The sequence below is a fragment of the Alexandromys fortis genome, unplaced genomic scaffold, assembly GCF_014885135.2.
Source record: "Alexandromys fortis isolate MF-2015 unplaced genomic scaffold, M_Fortis_MF-2015_v1.1 scaffold_2_1_26212458, whole genome shotgun sequence".
In the NCBI taxonomy this organism is placed as follows: Eukaryota; Metazoa; Chordata; class Mammalia; order Rodentia; family Cricetidae; genus Alexandromys; species Alexandromys fortis.
This window is the reverse complement of record NW_026067930.1, coordinates 7,254,461-7,278,106: the sequence shown is the minus strand read 5'-3', so window position 1 is coordinate 7,278,106 and position 23,646 is coordinate 7,254,461. Positions and strand designations below refer to the sequence as shown.

The window sequence follows — 23,646 nt, the reverse complement described above, 5'->3', positions numbered from 1 at the left end:
ACTCAAATTATATATAGCAATGATTTTTAAAATATTTATAATGTCCTACATTCTTACTCCGAGCAAAGTTTTGCTCTGAGCATATTCCATAAATGATTCCTCTTGGTATGTATGTTCTTTGCAATATCTCTGTGAGGTGTTCATTTAGTAACCTTTCTGGAATGAATGGACAAAGTGATGAATTAATACAATTAAATAATGAACAAGTGTTGACTGCTTTTTACTTGCTAGGTACTGTGTTAGGCTTTGGAAATTCAGATATGGGCCAAATAGCCCTGAAGGCAATTCTCATTGACTTTAGAGTCTAAATATGTTGACCTCCATTTGAAAACAAACAAACTGAAAATACAGCAGATGAATTAACTTGACCAAGGTCATATAGCAAGATAATGTCAGGACAAGAGAGAGAAATAGGTTTGACTTTGGCCAGAATGAAGTAACTAATATAGACAGACCTTCCTGACCCAAATGTTGGTAAGAATATAAAAATTGTATGAAGATAATATTTCTAGGCATTGGACATCAAGCAACTCAGAACCAAAAGCCTGGAAAAAATAAGAATCTCACAAGATGAACCTCACCTTTTTTCTGCCTTTCAGCTCAGGGGCACTTTCTCAAATGCACATGGAGCAGTGGGGTCCAGTGAAGGGATTTTGCTGAGCTGAGAAGGCCAGTGCCAAGTTAGCTCCAGAGAGCACTAAAGTGTTCGGAACTACTAACAATAAGGATGAGATACATGTGTGTGGAAGGAAAACACTGTGTGTCACAGCTGAAGAGAGAAGCATCTATGAGGTAAAACCTAAAGTAAAATCACCAAGGTCATGGAGAGATCAGAGATATTAGCGGTCCAGCTTAACAGGAGTACAGACAGTCCTCACTGAACACGTTAGGTATCCAGGTGAGATACAGTTTCAGAAAAGATGAGATTGTGAATAAAGATAAATTTCTAGAGCTGGAATCAGTCTTTAGAATAAAGAGCATGGGCTTGAGAGATTATCAAATTGGGCCTGGAGAGGTGACCTAGTAATTAAGATTGTTTGCTGCTCTTCCGGAAGATCTGAGTTCAGTCTTCAGAACTCATGTTGGGCAGCTTGAAAACAGCTGTAATTCTGCCTCGGGGGAGCCGACATCCTCTTCTGGCCTTCATGGGCAAGTACACATATACCCCCAACTACATAAAAGAATACACTGGACATTACTGGCTTACAAATTAAAAACCCAATGCCAGGAATGGGATATCACTTTTGGAGTTGTTGGCCAGGGCGGACTCATAGACATCCCCCCCCCCCAAACATAGCAGGCTATTGCCAATGCTATTGGCTCCCCTCCATAACCTAAAGGTAAGATCCTGTTGCTAAAGACACCATATAGTTGAATTATAGAACACGGAGAAATTAAATTGGAACTCACCTGGCAGCTTCACACCACTGGCTAGCTTTAAAAATTGTTAGACATGAAAGAAAGACTTTAGAGTAAGCTATAATCTGCAGAGAAATAATCAATGGCTACAAACCCCAAGATAATATAAGCATTGAAATTTGAAGACAGAGGATTTGAAACAGCTGTCATAAATACATTTAAGGAAGTTGAGAAGATAGAGTTTCCCAGAGGCAAGGACGATTACCTGATCATCACTGGACCTTCATAGGCTTTTCAGTCAGGGCCCGAGACATTTCATACACTAGGCTTAGGAGATAGGGAATTTGGATCACACCTACCTCCTTGGATTCTGATCTCTTACTGGCTTTCAAGATGTGGTTGGCCACTTTGATGGCAACTCCCCGCCCCCTTCACACAACGGCAGCTTTTCGGCTCACTATGGGGTCCAGACATTGAATAGGCAAGGCCTGACAGAGCAGAGTTGGGAGGTCCTGAGTGGAGATTTGACTGTGGATCTGGATCTGGAGGAACTCGGCATGGTGCCAACACGCCTGAAGTCGATGTACAAATGACAGAAATGGTATGGAACATAATCAGGTGACGACTACTGGTCAGTCAGACTGAATTCCCCATTTGGTTTGAGCTTAGGAGGTGGCACCATCTTGCCACCTGCCCAGTTATCTGTCTTTCAAGTACCCCTTTGCCTACCAATTCACTTCATTGAGATGGTGTTGGTGATATCCAGAGGCAACTTCCAGCAGGAAGACAGTGGTAGTGAAAAACAGGCAAAAGCGCAAAAGGTTCCAAAGGAAGAAAAGAGAGACCCTCAGAAGCCAGTCTATGTGTGTGAGCTATTTTTTCATGCTGCTCGGGCTGCCATCAAGGGACAGAACCCTCTTGACACCTTTGGTGAGTTTTCAAAGATTGGGGCTTCTCTGTGGGACAGTCGGAGAAGAGCAAAAAAATAAATAAATAAATAAAATAAAAGGGTATATAAGTGGAAAACTGAAGCTGCCGAAAAAGTACCTCGATACATGAGCTGCTTGTGAAGATAAGCAGCGGTGTCAGCCACCGGGGAAACGGACCCCGTGCCACAGCCACAGACTCCTCCAAGGCCTCCTGTGACTACTGCTGTCTCCTGGTCTCCCCTCCAGCGTCAGTGTCCACAGAGTCGCCTGCCTTGTTCCCTTACATTGTAGTTAATTCCTGGCAAACCAGGAATCTTCTGGGCTGGGGTCAGCCCGGTATTACCAAGTTGACTATTACCTAACAAATACTGCCCTTGTCTATTACCATGTCTCAAGGAGGAACGGGTTACCGCTAACCCAGGCACAGTGGTGGTCACCTGTGGGTTCCAGCTAGGCCAAAGAAGTACAGCAACCATCCTGCCCAGCCAACAGACCCGAACTGTTACTCAGCCAATGTAAGCAGCTGCTGCTTCGGTGCAGCTGTCTTCACCCTCCCTACAGTCCCTTCCATTACAACAGAAATCTCAGCCCTCACCTCAGCGAGTTACCATTCTGCAGCAACTCTACGTGAGAGAATTAGAATCAATTTACCACAGCTGCCACCCCTGCAGAGCAAGGTTGGGCCTCCACCCACTTTGAAAATGCAGACTGTTTTGGTCCCTCCAACTGTGGAAAGCAGTCCTGAGCATCCTATGACCTGTACACCTGAATCCCACATGGCAGAGACTTCTCCTGAGACAACCTGGGAAATGATCACAGACGCCGTTCCCGAGACGGAAGTCTCCTCTGATGAATGCTGAATGGGCGAGTGGGTCCCCTGTGACGCTTTCACCCCAACCTCCCTGAGTGAGGCTTGGTGGTGAGAACCCTCCCCTTATCAGCAAGGACTGGGGCAATGAACACTGAGCAAAGAGTGCAGGGTGGGGCGATGCAGGGATGTGTTCCCAGCCTGGGTGGCCACTAGAAACCCAAACTCTGACATTTGTGAAGCGGCCTTTCCTCTTCTCCAAACCACTGAGGATTCATCTGCTGGACACGAGCCCCAGAGCCTGGTTTAGAAACACAAGTTGGGCTTCTGCTAGTATATGGCCTCTACCCATGGTCCTTCATGCCTCTGCCTCCAATGTATTTACTGTAATTTGGAATTGCTTTTTACTTGTAACTGCAAGCAAAAATACCAGGTTAATAGCCCAGGGAAGGGTGAAGAGAATGTGGAAACAAATCATAGGTGATTATTAGAAGAAGCATGTTGGTAAAATTATCAGAGGACGTGCCTAAAATGTTATTAAAGTGACTGGAGAGTACTTAGCTTTAATCCTAGGAGAAAACATCGCTGGGAGAAGGGAGGCTTGGGGTTACAGCTCAGTGATAAAGTGCGTTGGTTTTAATCCCAAATTAATAAATGAGATTTAAGGGGGAATGAAAATACTGATTTAAAATAGAATGTCCTCTTAAGGGGAACTGTTATTAACCTATACAGTGCTTTACGAACAGAGATTGGGGGGGCTGGGATTATGGCCTAGCAAACGAAAGTCTGAGTCCTCAGATAAGAAAATCAAAAGTTCAAGGTTACCCTAGGCCACAAGTGAGTTTGAGACCAGTCTAGGGTACATGAGCCAAAGGTAGAATCAAGGTTTTGAAGAGCAGAGCATGGAGGCCCATGCCTTTATTCCCAATATTTTGGAGGTGAAAGCAGGAGAATTTCTGAGTTCAAAGCCACCCTGGACTTCCATAGCTAGACCATGCTTCAAAAAACAGAGAGGCTAGGTGAGGTGTCACTCTCTTTAATTCTAGCACTTTGGAGACAGAAACAGGGGGATCTCTGAGTTTGAAGCTAGCCAGGGCTGCAGAGTGAGATCCTGTCTTAAGGTCTGCTCTCTACCCCTGACAGTACCCTGTCCTCCCCTCTCTCACTAGGATCATTGAATTGGAGAGTAATTAACATCATGCAGGGGTGTCTTATTTTTCTTTCCAATATTTGTACAAAACTGCCTTTATCTGACTTGATTGCATTTTGCATGTAAGAAGTAGAAGCATATACCCTTAATAAGAGGTTTTACAGAGTAAAATAAATAAATTTAAGTATATAAGATAAGATACAGATACAGATATAGCAATTGAAAAGACAAGGAATCTCAGAAAATGTGGAGGGTTTTGTAGCAATGCTTTTGAAGTTACAAAACTTAAATATATGCTTAGCATTTAATTGCCTACTGTATTAGAGATGGCAGAAGAGATGAGATAAGTGTGTAGAAATAATCCCGGGGGAGTGGAGGTTGAGGAAACAGCTAAGTTGGTAAAATATTTGCTGTGCAAGCAGGAGCATCCGAATTGCGAACCCCAGCGCCCAAGCAGACTTTCAGGTGTGGCTGTTTGTACCTGTAAATCCCTGAACTGGGTGGGGGTGGGGTGGGAACAGGAAAACACCTGGTGATCTTCAGCTTGAGATAAGTGAGTGACCTTATGTCGAAAAATAAGGTGAAGTGCATGTGTGTGTGTGTGTGCGCGCGCGTACCTGTACATACTTGTGTACAAAAATGAACACTTGCACAGAGCGAGAGGATGAGGAGGGAGAGAGGGAGGGAAGAAGGGAGTAAGAGAATGAGAGAGAGAGTGGTAGGGAGGGTGGGTGTGTGGGTGGGTGGGTGGGTGGGTGGGTGGGAGGGAGGGAAGGAAGGAGGGGAGAAAAACTGATCTTAAATCAAGAACATTGACAAAAGACTTGGAGAAGATGGAATGAGCTTCAGTGGCATGCTTATAAGCATGATCAAGGCCTCTGAAGAAGAGGATGTGCAGAATGTGACAGGAAATGGTATTCCCCAGGGATGAGCACACCAGTAACAAATGGTCAGTCGTGAGAACATAAATGCAAGTAACAGTATATACACTGAGCAGGTTGCACTTAAATGCATTTGGGAATGTTCATACATACATACATACATACATACATACATACATACATACATATATACATAAAGAAAGAGGCCACAAATTTGAAAGAGAACAAGAAGGGTTATATGGGACTCTTTGGAGGGAGGAAACAGAAGGTAGAAATTATATGTCAATATTAATCTCAAAAAACTAAAATTAATTTTAAAAACATTTCAGGAAATAGTCAGAATTTCACATTTTGATTAGAAAATCTGCCTATAGGCACAAATGTCTTAAAAAACCCTGAAGCACAATAAGTATAAAGAAGCTGGAACGAATGAAAAATGGAAAACAGTGTTGATCTTTAAAGAAATAGGCAATAAAGGCCTATTTTAAATAAATTCAACAACTTGGATAAAATGCAAAAACCATCTAAAGAGTATAACTTTACAAAAGTTATAAAATATTTCTAGGAGTTAAATTATTTCTCAAATTTATAATGGGAAAACAAAGTACACAGAAAATACTAAAATATTGATGTGTGGGAGGTTTGTGCTGTCTGATTTCTAAACTTGCTATAAATCTCCACCATAAATACCATGTGTGCTTGACATGGGCAAATAAATCAATAGAACCTTGTGAAAATATCCAAAATTAGATCCACATATTCAGATCAATTGATTTCCAGTAAATAAGTAAATAAGTGCTTTGTCAATTTAACAGGAAAGGAACTTCTCCTCAACAAATGGGGTCGAGAAGGAACTCATCACTCTCCTACTCATGACATGAGAATGGACCCCAGACCGATGTTTGTGTGTGTGTGTGTGTGTGCACATATGTGTATGTGTAAAAGATGATACTTTTCCTATAACTTCAGAGTTCAAGCATGTTTTATTTATTTTTTGAATTTATTTTTTAAAAATAACTATCTTTTCTCATTTTACATGACAAATCCATTTCCCACTCCCTCCCTTCCTCCCACTTCCTCTACCTTCCTCCCTGCTTCCATTCCCTGTCCTACCTCCCTGTCTACTCCTCAGAGAGAGTAAGGCTTCTCATAGTCAACAAAGTCTAGACCATTTCTTTGAGGCAGGACCTCTATCTAGGCTGAGCAAGTTATCCCTCAAGAGAGAATGGGTTCCAAAAAGCAAGAACAATCAGTCGGGATAAATAAATCCTCGCCTCACTGGTAGGGTCCCACAGTCTGCCCCAGCCATACGACTGTCACCCATATTCAGAGGACCTAGTTTGGTCCTATGCTGGTTCCTCCACTGTCAGGCCAGAGTTGGAAGGCTTCTTATTAGCTCAGGTAAACTGTTTCAGTAGGTATCCCCATCATGGTCCTGACCTCTTTGCTCATATTCTCACTTAGTTGACAAAGGTTTCTGTCCTGCCTAGTCCCACAGCTGGTCAGTCCCAAAGAAACACCCAAAGGCTTACATTAATTACAAACTGTTAGCCTATTAGCTCAGGCTTCTTATTAAAAAAGATAAGTCCAAGCATAGGCTTGCTCATGAGTATTACAGCTTAATTAGATAGCCCCATTCCAGAATCAACCTGTATGCCCACCAACAGAGAATGTGGATGAGTGTGTTGCCACTTCAATGCAATGGTTTCTAGTAAAGAGTTTATGCATGCTCTGACATGCTGATCCACACAGTAGCATAAGTGCATCTTAAGAATGCTGTATTAAGGTGCCTTGAGAGACTTATCAGTAGTTAAGAGTACTCACTACTCTTCTAAGGGACCTGGGCTCAGTTCCCAGCAATCACGTGTATCTAAGTCATCTATAATTTCCATTCGAGGGGATCCACTGCCCTCAGCTGGCATCTGTAGGCACTAGATATGCCTGAAGTACACTTAAATACACCCAGACAGAACACCATACACATAAATTTTTTTTAAAAAAAAAGCAATGACTATATTCTTAAAAAAAAATACTGTATTTAGTGAAAGTAGCCAGACAGGGCCCAGGCGAATTTATGGAATATGAACATGAAGTTCGTACTCATGGATACAAATGCAAAATCTCATTGATCTGTACCTGTAAAAATCTGTTTATAGAAATTTTGCATCAGTTACAATAATCCAATCGACTTCAAAGACCAGACTTTCTCACCTCCTCTGCTGAGCATCAGCAAAACTTAATCCCTGGGAATTTTGCTACTGCTAGGGAAGGCAGCACCGTGCAGAGGGGTGAGAATGATTCTTCTGTGAAACGAGCATAAGGAAGAAAATTGTTTATGAACTGTAAAGGTGATAAACATATTTATAATTGTTTCAAAAGCAATTACTATAAACTGCTGAAGCAGTATTGTGCCTTGGGGGCTTGGAAAAAGTGGCTGTATTAGTTAGCTATCGTTGCCCAAGAAATCACCACAAAACTATGTGCTTAAAGGAGCAAACTTTATTCTATGTCTTATAGGGATCAAGAACTTGGAGTGGGTTAGCTGAGTCGTTTAGCTCATAGCTGCAATCTATCTGTCAGTCAAGGCTGCAGCCAGCGGCAGGCTACAGTTCACCCGCGGTCACTGACCTGCCTCCTTTCTTGACTGGCTGTTAGCAGGCTAATGAAGAAGTGATGATAGGTGACTTGTAAGACTAAGTAACAAAATGATCTTCAGCTTTTATTTCGTCTGTTCCACTTGCTCACAGGGAAGCCAGGGGATTTGTCGTGTGGATGTGTAGTCTGTAGAGAGGCCGGGAAGGTGAGGAAGTGAAGTCTCCTTCTAAAAGGCTATGTAGCTCTCACCTGTCATCAAAGAGGCTTCTCTTTGCAACAGAGACCATTACAGAAAACCACTACTGGCCAAAATGCATAGAACAGTCGATAATGGGGTGACTACCCCCAATAGATTCACCTACAGTACAGCACCCAAAGCTCAGGGAAATCAAGAGAGAGTAGAAAGATTGTAAGAGTCGGAAGACCAGGAAATCTGATGAGATTATGTCTCCTAGAAACAGCAAGGAAGCATCACCTCATCAATATGGCTTGTTAAGCAAGACCAGAGGTACGGCAGCAATGTGTATGCTAATATGGAAGGGTACCTATCCCAGGACAAAGAATTACAGGCAACTAGAGAATGCTATGAGCAGGAGAAATCATCTTGAGCAGTTGACAGATGGATTGGAGTCGCTACTTGCTTATCCAGTACCTCATGGTCAGCCCTGGAATCATGTGCATGTCAGCAACAGCAAATGAACTCAGCAGGCTGTGGAGTTTGTGGGGAGGAAAGGAAAGGGGAACAATGTAATTGCATTGTAACTTAAAGAATCTGTAAAGGGGATAAACTAAGTAACCGTCATTTTAAAAAAAATGTATGCAGAAAAGTATCAAGGGATGAAACAATTGGGGTCAATAATCTATCACGAAAGGATAAAAGTTATAAGAGCCATCTCGGAATGCAGAATGTCACTTTGGAATATTTGAGGAGCCCTTTGCTTTTAGAAGTGAAGGTACTTGAAAAGTATGTTAAACAGCAAGTCTGTATGAACGACGTGAGACAAAGCTCAAGATTGTCATTATTCAGCCATGCTGGCTGTGGCCCTGTTGACCCTTCCTGGGTCTTTAATACCTTGGAGTCTTTTTTTTTTTCTAAAACTGAAGTAAAAATAAAATGCATTAAGGTTATTGTGGAAGCTAGCATAAACTAGAGTGTATGTAAATTATTGCCATAGAGACATAATTGTGAGCAATTAAATGAGCATGTTCTCAGATATCTTTGAAGTTCTAAATAAACTTGTACTGGTGTGAGTCAAAATCTGTAGCATGCATTTTCCTTCAAACCCTGCCACCGAGTGATCTGTTGCACTTTTCATCAAAAGGTGTTGAATTAGGAGCGGCAGGGCTGCGTCCCCGGCACCCGGCCGCCTGCATGGCTAGCTTATGCCCCAAAATAATTACACAGAAACTGTATTCTTTCAAACACTGCCTGGCCCGGCTAGTTCCAGTTTCTTATTGGTTAGCTCTTACATATTGTTCTAACCCATTTCTAATATTCTGTGTAGCCCACGAGCTGGCTTACCAGGGAGGATCTTAACCTGCGTCTGTCTGGAGCGGGAGAATCATGGCGACTTCCTCAGCTTCTTTCTCCCAGAATTCTCTTCTGTTTACTCCACCTACCTAATTTTCTGTCCTATGAGGGCCGAGGCAGTTTCTTTATTATTACAAGACCCACCTCCATCAAAAAGGTAATAATGCTAACCTCATTCCGAATGTGCAAGTTTCATCCTTTTCCACAGGAAGTGGGATCTGGCTCAAAATTCAACCTTGCTTGACTTCTGCTTTCTGGAAAGTGTCTGTGAGCAGCTCCGAGCAGTCAGTATGGATAGTACCAGTGTAAATGTGTGCTTCCATTGCTTGCAAATCCCACAGATCATTCCTGTGAGAATCCTGAGAGATTGAGGGCTTTGATGTGTCCTTTGTCCTTATCCTATAACCAACCTTGTATCAAGATGAAATACAGCCTATACCCAAACGCATTTCAGACCTACCCTCATCACCCAGTTCTGCTCCATGCATGTATGAATAAATCTCTCTCTCTCTCTCTCTCTCTCTCTCTCTCTCTCTCTCTCTCTCTCTCTCTCTCTGTTTTCTGTTTTTTTTGGTATTTCTCTCTCCCGTTATTTTTTTTTATGTAATCCCTAGTGGTCTGATAAAAAAAAAAAAAAAAACTCATAATCTCATCGCTCATCTTTATCAACGAAAGGCAAGGGGACCTTTAATGGATTTTCATTAAGAAAGAAGCCCAAATTTGTTAGCAGTTAGTCAAAATACCTCTTGGGACTTGGTGAACCTGCCCCAGTCCTTACCTCTACTTCAACTCGGGCTACTCATTTCCACCCTCCAGTTCAATTCCTGACAGCGCTTTAATATTCTAGCTCATTCCCTCTTAAGAGCTTTACACAAGCTGTTTCCAAGTGTGTACCGCCTTCCCACACTTTAATATCCAGTCCCCGCTTACCTTCCTGGATCAGCCGAAAGGACATTTAAGGTAGTCTTCCTGGATTCCCAGTAGGTCTCTTCTACTACCTTCCCATTTTCCCTAGAGACTTGCCCTGGTTTCTTATTATAAATATATTTATAAAAATAAATAAGTAAATATCTTTGTGTTTTATCTTATATAATTCTAGACTAATCTGGATATGTCAGGCTTTGTTGGCTCCTCATAGGAGGCCTCACCCTTTCTGAGGAATGGATGGGGGTGGGAGAGGAGGTGGAGGGAGCAGGAGGAGGGGAGAAATGGGGAACTAAGGATGATAGGTAAAATGAATAAAAAAAAATAAAAAACCTTAAAAGTGCACAGATTAAAAAAAACAGTTAAAAAAAGGTAGAAAAGCATAGTAATGTCCTTTGTGTGATCCTAACATGTTTGTGTATATATGTATGTATGTATGTATGTATGTATGTTTATATGAATGAATATGTATATGAATGAATGAATGTTTAGTAAAAACCTGACTATCTCCAAAACCCCAACAAATAGTCTTTACTGGAGGCTTACCTATGGAACTAGGAGCCCAGCCTAGTCAGATTCTGTTACTAGAAAAATGTAATGCCTTGATCTCAAATAAGTTATGGAATACTGGATTAGGTTACTCCTACCATGTGCCTCTCACAATTAGTTTCTATAATGAGGGTCCACACACTGGTAAATTGTAGTTTATTATTGGATATAACAGAAGCCAATACTCAAAGCAAGCAGTGTCTTAAGTAATATTGTGAGGTCCATTTCTAGCATTTCTCTTGGCTCTCGGTTTGAAGAGTCGAGGCTACAAGACTCAAACTCTGTTTGCTCTGATTTCTCAGTCTTTTGAGCACGGTCCGTGTCTGAATGGACATTTCACTGTGTGGATAAAGTGTGCTCCAGACAGTAGGACTGAGGGATGAGTAACAGCAATGTCTTGTGCTTTTAGAAGCAGAAGTGAAAAAGGCAGCTTCCCCTTGACTACACCTGGCTGAAAGAGCCTTGGAGATACATATTTTATTATGGGTCGCTATGGGCTTAATTAAATATTCAGAGATCCCACTACCTTGGAAAATGAGGACGATAAAAAACATTTTCCAGAATCAGAGATTGTATCAGAGCCTTAAGTAAAAGGATGTGTCAGAGAGCCCTGATATCACGAGAAATATGCTAAATAAAGAGGAATTAGACTTGCAGCTTCCTTGCATAATCACAGGATGTAAGAAACTTGGAACATCTAATAGAAGTGGGTTGCGAGAAAGCCCGAGAGTTATATAATTGTATTCCCTTTATGCAGAGATCTATAACATTCCCTGTTTTCTCTTTTGGAATTTAATTTACGTATATATAGAATGACTGTCTACTAATCAGTTATGCTTAAAACGTGCATAAGCACCATAAGAAACTCTAAATAAGACCCCTTCTCCTTAGGCACAGTTTAATCAAGAGGCAAAGAGCAAATATGCTAAGTAGACCTCATGAAGAGGTCGGTGGGAGATAAAGGAGGCCATATTCAATCTTCTCCAAGAACTTGCGGATCACAAAAAGGCTTCTGCAGACACATCCTAAGCTGGATTTTGAAAGGTAGCTAACAAAAATAGTGTCAGGAAAGAAGGAGAAAAATAGATGTGCAAATCATCTTCTAGTGATGTTAAGAAAGGAAAAAGAAGGAAGGAGAGAGGAAGGGTGAGAAGTAGGGAAGGAGGGCAGAAGAGGGGGAAGGAAGGAAGGAAGGAAGGAAGGAAGGAAGGAAGGAAGGAAGGAAGGAAGGAAGGAAGGAAGGAAGGAAGGAAGGGAGAAGGAAGAGTAGGTAGGAGGAATCAGGAAAAGAGAACAGTGCACAGAGAAATAGTCATCAGAGGCTTTCCAACAGCAGGTCTGGTGACGAGGACTGATTGTACCAATTATTTTCATTATTGAAAAAAATAGTAATTTTTATTGAAAATTGTGCCTTATTGTGTGGAGCAAACAGGCTGTTCTCTTCTTTGCCTGGTCCTTTTCATGTATACACCATTGATCCAGGTGTCTTGTCCACCTTGGGCTGATTTGCACGTCCATCTCTATCTAGATGGTGAACTCTGAAGGGCAGAAGTTATGTCTGTTTCTCTTTTGGAACTCAGACCCTGGAAGGGTCTGACAGAATAGCAGGCTCAATAATTGCCTGAAAAATCAGTAAATTCACAGGTGTTCATCTAGTGAAAAGTAACAGGATTTCTAAGAGGCAAAAATAAATACCCTAAAAGACTGAAGAAGGGGTGATTCATTGCGGGGGGGGGGGATGCTATGTACGCCACAAATAGGAAAGAGAAAAGTCCTCTGATGCCAGAGTCTCCTCCGAGCCTCAGGCTGGGTACCATGCTGGCAGCTCAAGGTTTCCTTTATGGTGCTCATTGCCCATTGTCACTGCATTGTCCTTGGCAACTGAGTAGTCATGGTGTAAGAATGCAGCTCCCTTCCTTAAGATGCTGGTCTTGTTGCTTCCTACCTGTGCGACTTTGGGCAAGTCACTTAAACTCTTGAAAAAAGTATTATTTTTTTTTTCAAAATGGAAATGAAATATTTTTTTTCATTGGCTTTTTCAAAAATCTAAATCAAATAGCAAGTTTAAATGGTGGGTAAAGGAAAGGAGAGAGAGGCAGGCATAGTTCAGGTATGTTTATCCAGTCCCGTTGACAGTAAAGAAGAGGAACGTATGGACTGTGGGAGCAACCTAGCATATACGAATGAAATGGGAAGGTTGGAGAGATTTTCTATAAACAGAGATTGAAAGACTGACTGTTGAAGATGTGACTGGAGTTGAAGACAAGACAACCAACCCCTCAGAACTGTATTGTCTGTGATAAGAAGTTTGGCCTGCCCCCTGAGGACTAGCCCAGGTTCCTGGAGACATCTCTTCAGCAGTGCAGAGACTGGCTGCCGTGGAGGGAGCATGCAGGCATCCCAGGGACCTGCCATGTCAGCCACGTGAATGATGCAGGACCTTGTCAGTGAGAGCCCGAATTGAGGAGAGGAGCCACAGGAAGAAAAGTTTCATCCTTCTGACATTAGTCAGGTTATTTAATATTCTAAAGTTTCAATTTCGTCCAACACCACCTTCTCAGAAGCTTTCCCCTCAGGTGTAAGTAATTTACAGGGGGAATTGGACCTCATGTTTTAGCCATATACTCCAAAGAAGATGAGGATCCTCCAAGGTTAGTTAGTCCTTAAGAGATTGGGAAACTGAGGATCTCTTACAATACACCGGCTCCATACACACACAGACAGGAGGGTGGGAAAGCGAAAACAGCTGGCCCAGGATGGGAAGCTCGGGAGATGATGGCTACGCTGGTGTCTATCTTGCTGGTAATTCCACAGCAACTGCTGGGCTTTTCTAGCTTGTCAGAGCTTTCCCAATCTGAGATGACGCGATTTTCCAACACCTGGGAAAATCCTTACTAATCCTCTTCACACTTAGCAACGTCCGGGTTCCCACGGTCATGCAGACACCCTGAAGTATTCACACTGTGCTGTGTGGCACCCAGAGGACAGTCGGGGGCCTGGCTCCTTCCTTTCCCTCCCTTGCTTTGTCTCATCCTCTTGACCACTTCTGCTTTAACAGATTAAGAGACTGTGTCTGTCTCCAAGATGCAAAGTGATTATTGTAAGTAGCAGTGTGAGGGACTAGTCTGTTACACAAGCCCCACGCAGCAGGCGGTGCTTGATTCATCACGGGCCTGGTACTCTACCAGACACAAGATCAGTCTGACCGGAAACTCAGCTTTCCCTTCCTCCAAACCACTGCTCACCAATGCATGGCTTGCCTCTGATAATACATTAAACACCTAGGTCCGTTTCTCTTTTGTAGTTCTGGTTTAGGAAGCTTCTTATTTTCGCATTATTTTCAACTATGCTTTTTGACAATACAATTCTCACTACTTTATTTAGGGCAATGTGACAGAATCCAGATTCATTTTACTCAACGGATGCTTAATTGAGTCATAACTATACAAAAATAATGTCCTTGAAGACGACTGTATTATCAGTGTCTTGTTGCTTTGAAAAAATAGCTGACCAGAAGTGTCATAAGGATGCAAGAGCTTATTGGGCTTACAGTTTGAAGGTGCCTTTCATTGTGCTGGGGAAAGGCATGGTGGCAAGAGCATGAAGGACCTGATCATATTGACTTCACAGTTAGAGACTGGGCAGAAGGAGGAGCACAGCTTATCATACTTGAAGGCTGATGCATTTCTTCCAAAAGGTCACTACTGAAGGTTTCACCACCACCCAACACACCACCAACTGGAGACCAAGTGTTCTAACAGTGAGCCTGCGTGGGACATTTCATGTTCAACCCCACCAAAGATGTTGGGGAATGTAAAGTTAGCAGAACAGAATTGTTCAAAAGGAGTTAGTTTTTACTGTATAATGTAAAGATAGAAGGTTTGGAAGGTCAAAGTAATAGTTAATGGTATTTAAGAAAGACTTGTTTCGCGTCAGGTGTGTGTATGTGTGTGCTTGTGTGCACATGTGTATGGTCAGATGCCAGAGAATAACCTGTGTGTCATTTCATAGGCACTGTTCACACTTTTGTTTGTTTAGTTTTTTCTTTCTTTCTTTCTTTCTTTTTTTTTTTTTTTTTTTTTTTTTTTTTTTTTTTTTTTTTTTTTTTTTTTNTTTTTTTTTTTTTTTTTTTTTTTTTTTTTTTTTTTTTTTTTTTTTTTTTTTTTTTTTTTTTTTTTTTTTTTTTTTTTTTTTTTTTTTGACAAGGTTTCTCTGTGTAACAGTCCTGACTATTCTGGAACTTGCTTTGTAGACCAGGCTGGACTCGAACTCGCTGAGATCTGCCTACCTCTGTCTCCCAAGTGCTGGGATTAAAGGCATGCACCACCACCACCCAGGTTACATTTTACTTTTAAAAGAAGGTCTCTCTCTAAATTGGTATTGGACAAGTAGGACTAGACTTTGACTAGTTAACCAGTAAACCTGAGAATTTCACCAGTCTCCACTTCCCTACCAACAAGGTTAAGGCATGCAAACTACACTATTAAAACAAAAGTTCTTGGGAATAGAACTCCTGTCCTTGTCCTTGCAAAGGAAGCACTTCATTGGCTGAGCTACCTCCCCAACTTTGAGCGAGATGAGTGTTGCTCATGTGTTCTTGCTTGCACCCTCATAAAAATAGCTCTTGGTGCAAACACACAGCACCAATGAGTAGCACTCATGGATTCTGCCTCTACTCTGATCGCTCAACGTAGACCCTAGCCATCATTCACAAAAACATCACCATCACAAAAACAGGAGCCAGGAGAGAACCATAGTCCTGTTGGAAAAGGTCTGTTTCCCTTAACCATTTCTCTCCTCAGTGTCTGAAACTTAGAAGTGCAGCGTTCAAATTGGAATAAATCTTGGGATTATCTAATTCAAGGAAGGCAAGATGATCTTTATCTCATAACCAGTAGGAAAAGTCTCACTAACAATGAACTAACCTCATCTAATTATAAGACATGAAACCCAGGAGCCAAGCAGACAGTGCTTATGTAGTGTTGAAACCATTAAATTACTACCAGGGCTGCTGTTCTTTTTCCACACAGCTGTGGATGCAGGCAGAGTAGAATTTAGTTGAAACCTCTGTGTCAGGAAAGATGATGGGAGAAGAATGCTCCAAATCTAAGAATGGTGGCAAACGCCTGTAATTCCGATACTTGAGAGCCTGGGGTTGGAGGATCACTACTTCATAGTCAGTTTGGGCTACATAGTAACAACAGGCCTCAAGAAAAATAAAACTAATCTAAAAATGAAGTATGGGAAAGTCCTGGGAGAAAATAGACAGGATGAAGTTGCAATTCCCAAGATGGAGAATTCAGAACTGAAGAATATTCAGTAGCTATAAGGATGTCTGTATAGGACCGATTAGAAGACAGGAGGAGACAAGAAGACCTAGGTACTAAAGATGGACAAAAGGAACATCTAAGACTTTCAAAAACTCCAAGTGTGGTGAGACAGAACTCAGACAAGTGAACCTTGGAGCTAGAAATGAGACCGTATTCCCATAACCGGTCAGTTCAAAAGACAAGAAGGAAGTGGACATCAGTGAACACTATACTGGTTATTTGGGGGGCGGGGTGGATACATTTAATCTTCACAACTACATTACAAGATAGGTGTTCAATCTCTCAATGTCTAGAAAAGACTTTGGAAAGTAATTAATGATCATCTAATTTATGAAATAAGAATTCACAGAGCTGAAAATAGAACCTTGATCTTTTATTTCTAGTAAACTGATTTGCTAGTGGCTTAGTCATTATCAGAAAGGGTTATTTTGCCCTGTACAATACATTTAGAAATGTTTGAAACAGTTTGTTGTTGTTGTTGCTGTCACACTGATATTTAGAAGATAGAAGCCAAGGATGCTTCTAAACATCTTCAGTGCACAAAATAACCCCCACAGAGATTCATCCCACATACCAACTGCACTGATAGAGAAGCTGGATCTTCATTGCTCATGTCAGAAGAAATGCACTTTGAAGCAAATGTGTTCTACTTAAAATTAACCTTTTCTTCCTCTTCAGAGATTTAGTTTGCACCCATTTTTAAGTACCAAGTTCCACTGTTGTTTAGGCTCAGATGATACCAAGTTGCACAAGACTCAAATTCCTGCCACCTCAGAATTTAATTGTACTGTGTATACCATCAATACATGTGCCAACCAGTAGGAGGATGATATGCACAATATACAAAGCCATTAAGCTTGATGGATTAATCTAAAACCAGAACATCAATGAAGGAGGGGCAAGAATGTTTCCCTAAAGCTTCAGTTTTTGAAGATCTTAATCAAAAGTACTGGATTAATCAAGATGGCTGAAATATTAAAGTGTTCGTTACAGAAGTCTGAGAACAAGAGTAAGATTCTCAACACCAGTGTAAAAGCTGGGCATGATCCACATTTATAATCTGAATATTAAGAAAGAGCCTCATGCTCTACTGACTGAGATAGCCGGGAATGAACTAACAGTCTTTCTGCCTACAAACTGGCATGCCAACGTGGTTGAAAGTTAGAATCCATTGTCCCAACAAGTCCTTGCTGATGCTTTTTGGTCTACATCAACCTGAAACCCTGGACTGTTAACTCTCAGAGAAAAGCAGAGTGGGTATAACAGCCCATTCTTAGAAACACAGTTGGAATAGGTTTGGTGCTTTGCTAAAGCTAAGTACCCATAAGAAGTGAAATATTTGCTCCTGGCATCTGCATCACTAGTAGTCATCAAGTACAGCATCCCTGACCATCCTGGGGAAACCGGGCACCAAATGAGATAGTTAGATAACTATGTTTCCCTCTGGGATTCACATAGGCTGCAAAAGAATTAACAAGGCTGAATTAAGTCAGGGCTTGGAAAAGGCAAGCTATTTTCTACCCAGGAGCAATCTGTTAAGACCATAGAAATCTGGACAAATAACTGTAAAGCACAACTCAGGGAACCATTTTATCTAGCAAGCAATGCGAAGTGATTGTCTGGACAAGCCCTGTCCAGCCCTATTACCTCCAATCTTATTTTTGGCAGGTCTCTGTAGAACCATCTAGACAATATCATCTCTCAACAGTGTTACAGTGGATGTGCCCGAGAAGTTAATCCTGTCTCCTTTTTCTGCTTCTTCTTCTCCTCTCATCGTGTCCAGAAAAATCCCAAGATGAGTGGGCAAGGTATTTAATTTCTGGTTGACCCTGTCTCATTATAAATAAAGAAGAATATGCATGCCTATGCAAGACTGGGGTGAAAATGAGGAGAGAACTGAGTTGTTTTGTGCCTTTGACATTGAATGCATTTTCTCCTGATTAATCTTGGAGCTTAGACTTTGCACTCAGTGAAAGAGGTTTTTAATAATATATTTGTTGTTTGTAACAATCGAATAAAGAAATCAGTGTTTTCTTCTGCTTAATAAAAACACTCTGGCCTAACATTGTCTATTTAAACAATATACATGTCAATGGATAAATAGAGAGGTGGATAACTAGACTGATGAATGGAGGGTAAACAAATGGATGGATGGATAGATGGATGGACAGATGGATAGAGGGAGAGATGGAGGGATGGAGGAAAGAAAGAATGAAGGACTGGAGGGATGGATGACCTAATCATAAGAGTATAGTATATGACACTGAGCTTAAAACTTACAGAGACAATGAAATGAGTATTAATAGGGAAAAGGTATTAGAGTTATTTTTAGGAACTTTGGAATATCTTTGTATCAGATACTCCATCAATATTTCAGATATCTTTTAACAAAATTAGAAATTTTATACTATTATTATACCCACTTCATTGATGAGAAAATGTAGGCTCAAATTAATGAGGTAATGACCAAAACTATAAATCAAGTAAGTGACCAATGAGAAATTAATCTTGATATAGGCCCACCAATCCAGGCACAGGGTTTAAACTATCAGGTCATTTTAACAAGTAAAACCAGTGTCTATTGTGTTGAAATACATGGATATCATCCACTATATCACTGGATCCATGAAACTCACAGACACTAATCCTTACATCTGTGTGTCAGCTATACCATTTATAAGACTTGGGGTATTAGACAAGCCAGAATCTCACTCCAACTTATTTTTCCTATTAGTGAAATGAATGAACTGGCCTGAAATCTTCCTAAGAAGATCTCTACTGTACTGAGTATGCACTGAGTCTGGTATCATGGACCATTTCTATTGTCTGGTTACCTGGCTTACAGGCTAAAGTGGCTTTCAGGTTCAACAAATCACTAAGTAGATGATCTGTAATCCCTGAATCAGTCATTAACATGTAGCCAGACAGATTAGCTGCAGCATCAAGTTCTGGTTTCTTACACCATTTCTATAATAAAAGAAATGTCTGTAAACCTTAGAATGAAGGACCTACCATTTTTAATAACCACTAGAGATGCCAAAGAGTGCAGCTGAGGTTGTCAAGACTGAATTTTTACTGAGTTTGAAGCAAGAAACAGGCAAACCCTAGCAAAAAGTTATCTCTGTAATGCTTTCTCTGCAAAATGCTGCTACACAGTGGGGCTTCCTCAAACATCCCATCATTCCACAGTGACTCACGCATGAAGTAGACCCCCTTCCAAGCAACCTGCTGAGCCCCCAACAAGCTCACTGGGATGTAATGGTCATTAAAGGTAACATATGGTTAGCTTTTCCTTGCTTCTATTCTTTTTACTTTCCTATTCTTTTCTTATTTATTTATTTATTAAAAATTTTCACCTCCTCCCTGAACTCTCCCTCCCCCTCCCTTTCCAGTCCTAAGAGAAGTCAGGGTACCCTGCCTTGTGGGAAGTTCAAGGCCCTCCCCCCCACTCCATCCAGGTCTAGGCAGGTGTACATCAAAACAGACTAGGCTCCAAAAAGCCAGAACATGCAGTAGAATCAAAACCCAGTGCCATCATTGGCTTCTCAGTCAGCCCTCATTGTCAGCCACATTCAGAGAGTCCAATCTGATCATATGCTCGTTCAGTCCCAGTCAAGCTGATTTTGGTGAGCTCCCATTAGATCAGTCACACCGTCTCAGTGGGTAGACACACCCCTCACGGTCCTGATTTCCTTGCTCATGTTTTCCCTCCTTCTGCTCTTCATCTGGACCTTGGGAGTTCAGTCCAGTGCTCCAGTGTGGGTCTCCGGCTCTATCTCCATCCATCGCTGGATGAAGGTTCTATGGTGATATGCAAGATATTCATCAGTGTGGCTATGGGAGAAGGTCAGTTCAGGCAGCCTCCCCTCTGCTGCCCAAGGACCTAGCTGGGGACATCCCCTTGGACACCTGCAATACCCTGCATTCACATATGCTAAATAATAAAGCATTGGTGACAATTAACATCTTTGTGTCTGGCTAGGACCCTTGAGATTATACATTTGTTAATGTCATGTCTGTATGTGAATTCAGTGTCCATCTGATTATGATAACACTGTTTTCACCCACTGTCCAGGAAATTTCTTATTTTTCTCATGATAGAAGTCAATAGGAAGAACACAGATGGTTGGTTTGATGCCCTTCACAGTGACTATGGCACCTCTGAATTCTCCTTGTATCAGTGAATGTGTGTGTGTGTGTGTGTGTGCATGTACATATGTCATAAAACAGATATCATAAAACAGGTCAAATCAGATTACTTGTAAGACTTTTTCATAATTTTCCACTAAATTGAGAGAACAAACCAACATACCTTTCCTTGGATAATTCATCATTCACAAAAATATTTGCACACATCCTCAAACAGATAGAGGATTAATCGCAGTGTCTGAATCAGACAATGCTGAGTCAAACAACTTGTTCTTCCTAGAGGAAACAGTTCAGAACCATTGTTGGGAACATCAAGACTGGAAAAAATGTCTAAAAATATAGGAACATTCATGAATTCATTTCATCAGTAATTATTTCACAGTATGATTAAATAATATCATGACAAAAATTTCATAGTAAAATAAGATTGACAGTGTCAAATATCCCAGCGCTGGGTATTACCGCATTAATTGAAATCTCAGTTAAAGAAGCAAGACCTTCTAAGTGGTAAGAGAAGAGGTGAACACAGTCACCTTTTGTAAAGTGGATGCCCCTTCCTGGATGCCTTCCTAAAGTGGATCCACTTCAGGATGGCAGATTTGCACACACACACACACACACACACACACACACACACACACACACACACCAATGATGGCTCTGCTGTTGCAGACACAGGGAGAGCTGACACGTGCATCCTGGGTGTGCTGTTCCTTCCCAACCAGCACATAAGGATGCTGGAAGAGAAGACAGTGGGACTTCGAAGAGAAGGAGAGCACACTGTCCCTAATCCATATCAAAAACAGGCTCTGTTCTTGAGGAGCAGCCAAAACACTCATTTCTCACCAAAACTGAGTCATACTAACAAAGCAAGTGGAGCCAAAATGCAAACTTCTCTAGAACTTTCTTCCCAGAACCTTAGCCTGTTGTTAATTGCCAATAGTATGCTTTGAACTATTTCTCCCTGAATTTCCACCATCAACCCTAAATCAGTCAGAAGGAAGAATGGCAGAGAGCAGAGACCTGGAAGGTACTCCATGGGAGCATCTGGGCTTGAATACAGACTTGGATCTGGCAAGGATTGCTGTTATGTCTTAGAAAATGATGTAATCTCCCGAGCTCATCTCCTAGAACATTGTGAAAAATACAGAATTCCTAGCAAGTTATGTCCTCTCTTCACACTTCTGTCCTTTCCCTATACTGGCATCAATATGTAGGAAAGGAAAACTACCATCTTCTGTAGGAAGGAACCAGAAGATGTGACTAAGGGCAAGTTCAAGGCCAAGAAGTCCAGAATTCTCTCTCGGGTTGGTGGTGAAATCAATTCATCTTTCCTGAGTTATTGGTTCATTTAGTTTTGTCTATACTAGTTGGTTTTTATCTATTCTCATGGGTCCAGCTACGACTTTATCCCAAGAGCTTGTAGTTCCTCATTCATGTGGTCTCAAATTTGAAATTTCTTCAACTAGATACTTTGATATCCCTTTTACACACATACACAGAGATAGAGAAACAGAAAGAGACCGAGAGATAGAGAGACAGAGAGATAGTGGGAGTGGGATGCATATTCACTCAATAGACTTTGGCATTACTTCTGTATGCCTCTTTAAAGGAAGCCATTGGTATTGTCCAGTTATTCCTGCTCAAACTTGTCCTCATTCTTAATCCCCCCTCCTTTCCTCCACCAAAAATTGATTACCAGCTCCCATTAATACAGAAGCAAAAGTGTCCTTTCACATGTAATCACACATCCCAACAAGAATCCAGCCTCCATCCCTTGTCATCCAGACCACTGGTCTTGTCTCCCAAGTCTGTCCTGGTCTTGAGACCTTACAGTACTTAGAATGTAAATCTAGCCATGTCACTTCTCTCTTCATCCCGTGGCAGCTTCCCACCCCTAGATCAAAGCCCAAGTTCTCCCTCTGCCTTCAGTGAGGATCCTTTGGGACAGCCCCATGACGTCACAAAGCTTCAGCTTTTCCCAGCCGTCCCTTGAACGCATGCCGTTTGCATCACGGACTCCTCCGTTTCCAAGTGAAATATGCTGATGTTGCTGTGAACCTGCCACAGCCTCACTCCCCCTTCTCTCACTCCTCCTGGGAAATTTCTCTCCTACAGGAAGTTGACTATAGAGAGGCAGGACTGGGCGTCTAATAATTCACTCAAGCTCCCAGTGTTTCCTTTGTCATGGGCCTTGGTAGACATCTACTATTTAGGGACAAAAGTGGACTAGATGAGTACCTCCATAAGATGACAAATTTTATCTTCATGCCAGAGTTCTGTTCAGAGCCAAGGAGACTCTTACTACTGTGTTAAAGAACCATGAGGCCCCTGACCTCTGTGTACTTACACCCAATGTCTAGCTATCCATTCACCTTGTTTCTAACTTAGGTTAGACCTTCATCATCACTTGATGATGCCCCAATTGCAAGTCTTCCTTGTTTGTTTTTCTACATCTTTTTTCCCCTGTTTTCCTCTGTAGAGGCATCATCCTTTCTCTATGCTTACTTCTGAAATGCAGATTTGATCATTTCCCTTTCTGAGTTAAATTTTTTCCATAGGTAACTATGGTCCACAGGATAAAATCTAGTCACCTCAAAACAATATATATATAGACAAATTTCCTTTTCAGTCTTCTCCAGTTTTAAACTTCAGGTAATCTGGAACTCCCCACAGATTTCCATTCCCAAATTTCAGAAATTTCTCATACTTTAAAAAAACACTGCATTTGTTTAGCTTGATATGGCCCCTTGTCATGTAAATACTTCATTGCCTTCAAAGATTTGTTTCCTGTATCTTTTATGAATGACATATACTACACTATATATCAACATCTGTATCAGGCACCATAGCACAATGATGAACAGGAAAAATATAGGATCCCCAACAGGTCCAGATCTCATGGGAGAAAGGGGTACTCACGTTTCCCTTTCTAACTGGTGCCTGTCCTGATATGAAACCTGTTCCCTGATTCATCAGGCTCCACTCGGCCTGTCAACATGTCTACTCTTGTAGCTTTTTGTTTATATAAATGTCAGATTTATGCAGGAAAGAGCCACGCCTGTTCATCTGGCATCCCCATACTGGAGAAGAGCTTGGCACACAGTATTTAATGAATAAAAGCTTATAAGATAAAGGTGCAAGAACTCACTTAGTTTTACCAGTACTTGAAGTTCTAAAGCAACACAAAATACCTGTCACAGATAGCAGAAAAGCAGTTCTCCATAGAAGGATGGATGGACCTGGGCATTTCCCCAGAGAGTAGTTCTATAGTCCAGTGTGGCAAAAGGTGTCAGCTGAGGGTTGTGACTACAGAGGAGTGGAGGATTTCCCCCTGGACAAAACCCATAGGCCATTCCCAGTGCATGCATATATTGGGTTTGAGGTTTGATTGTTGCTTGTATAGAGAAACAGATTTTTGTTTTTAAAATTTAATCATGA

At 41.5% G+C, this 23,646-nt stretch overlaps 1 pseudogene; it reads left to right on the top strand.

The window, feature by feature from the left end:
• The first annotated feature begins 2,241 nt into the window (after nt 1–2,241).
• On the top strand, nt 2,242–3,406 carry LOC126503487 (TOX high mobility group box family member 4-like; annotated as a pseudogene).
• The last annotated feature ends 20,240 nt before the right edge of the window (nt 3,407–23,646 follow it).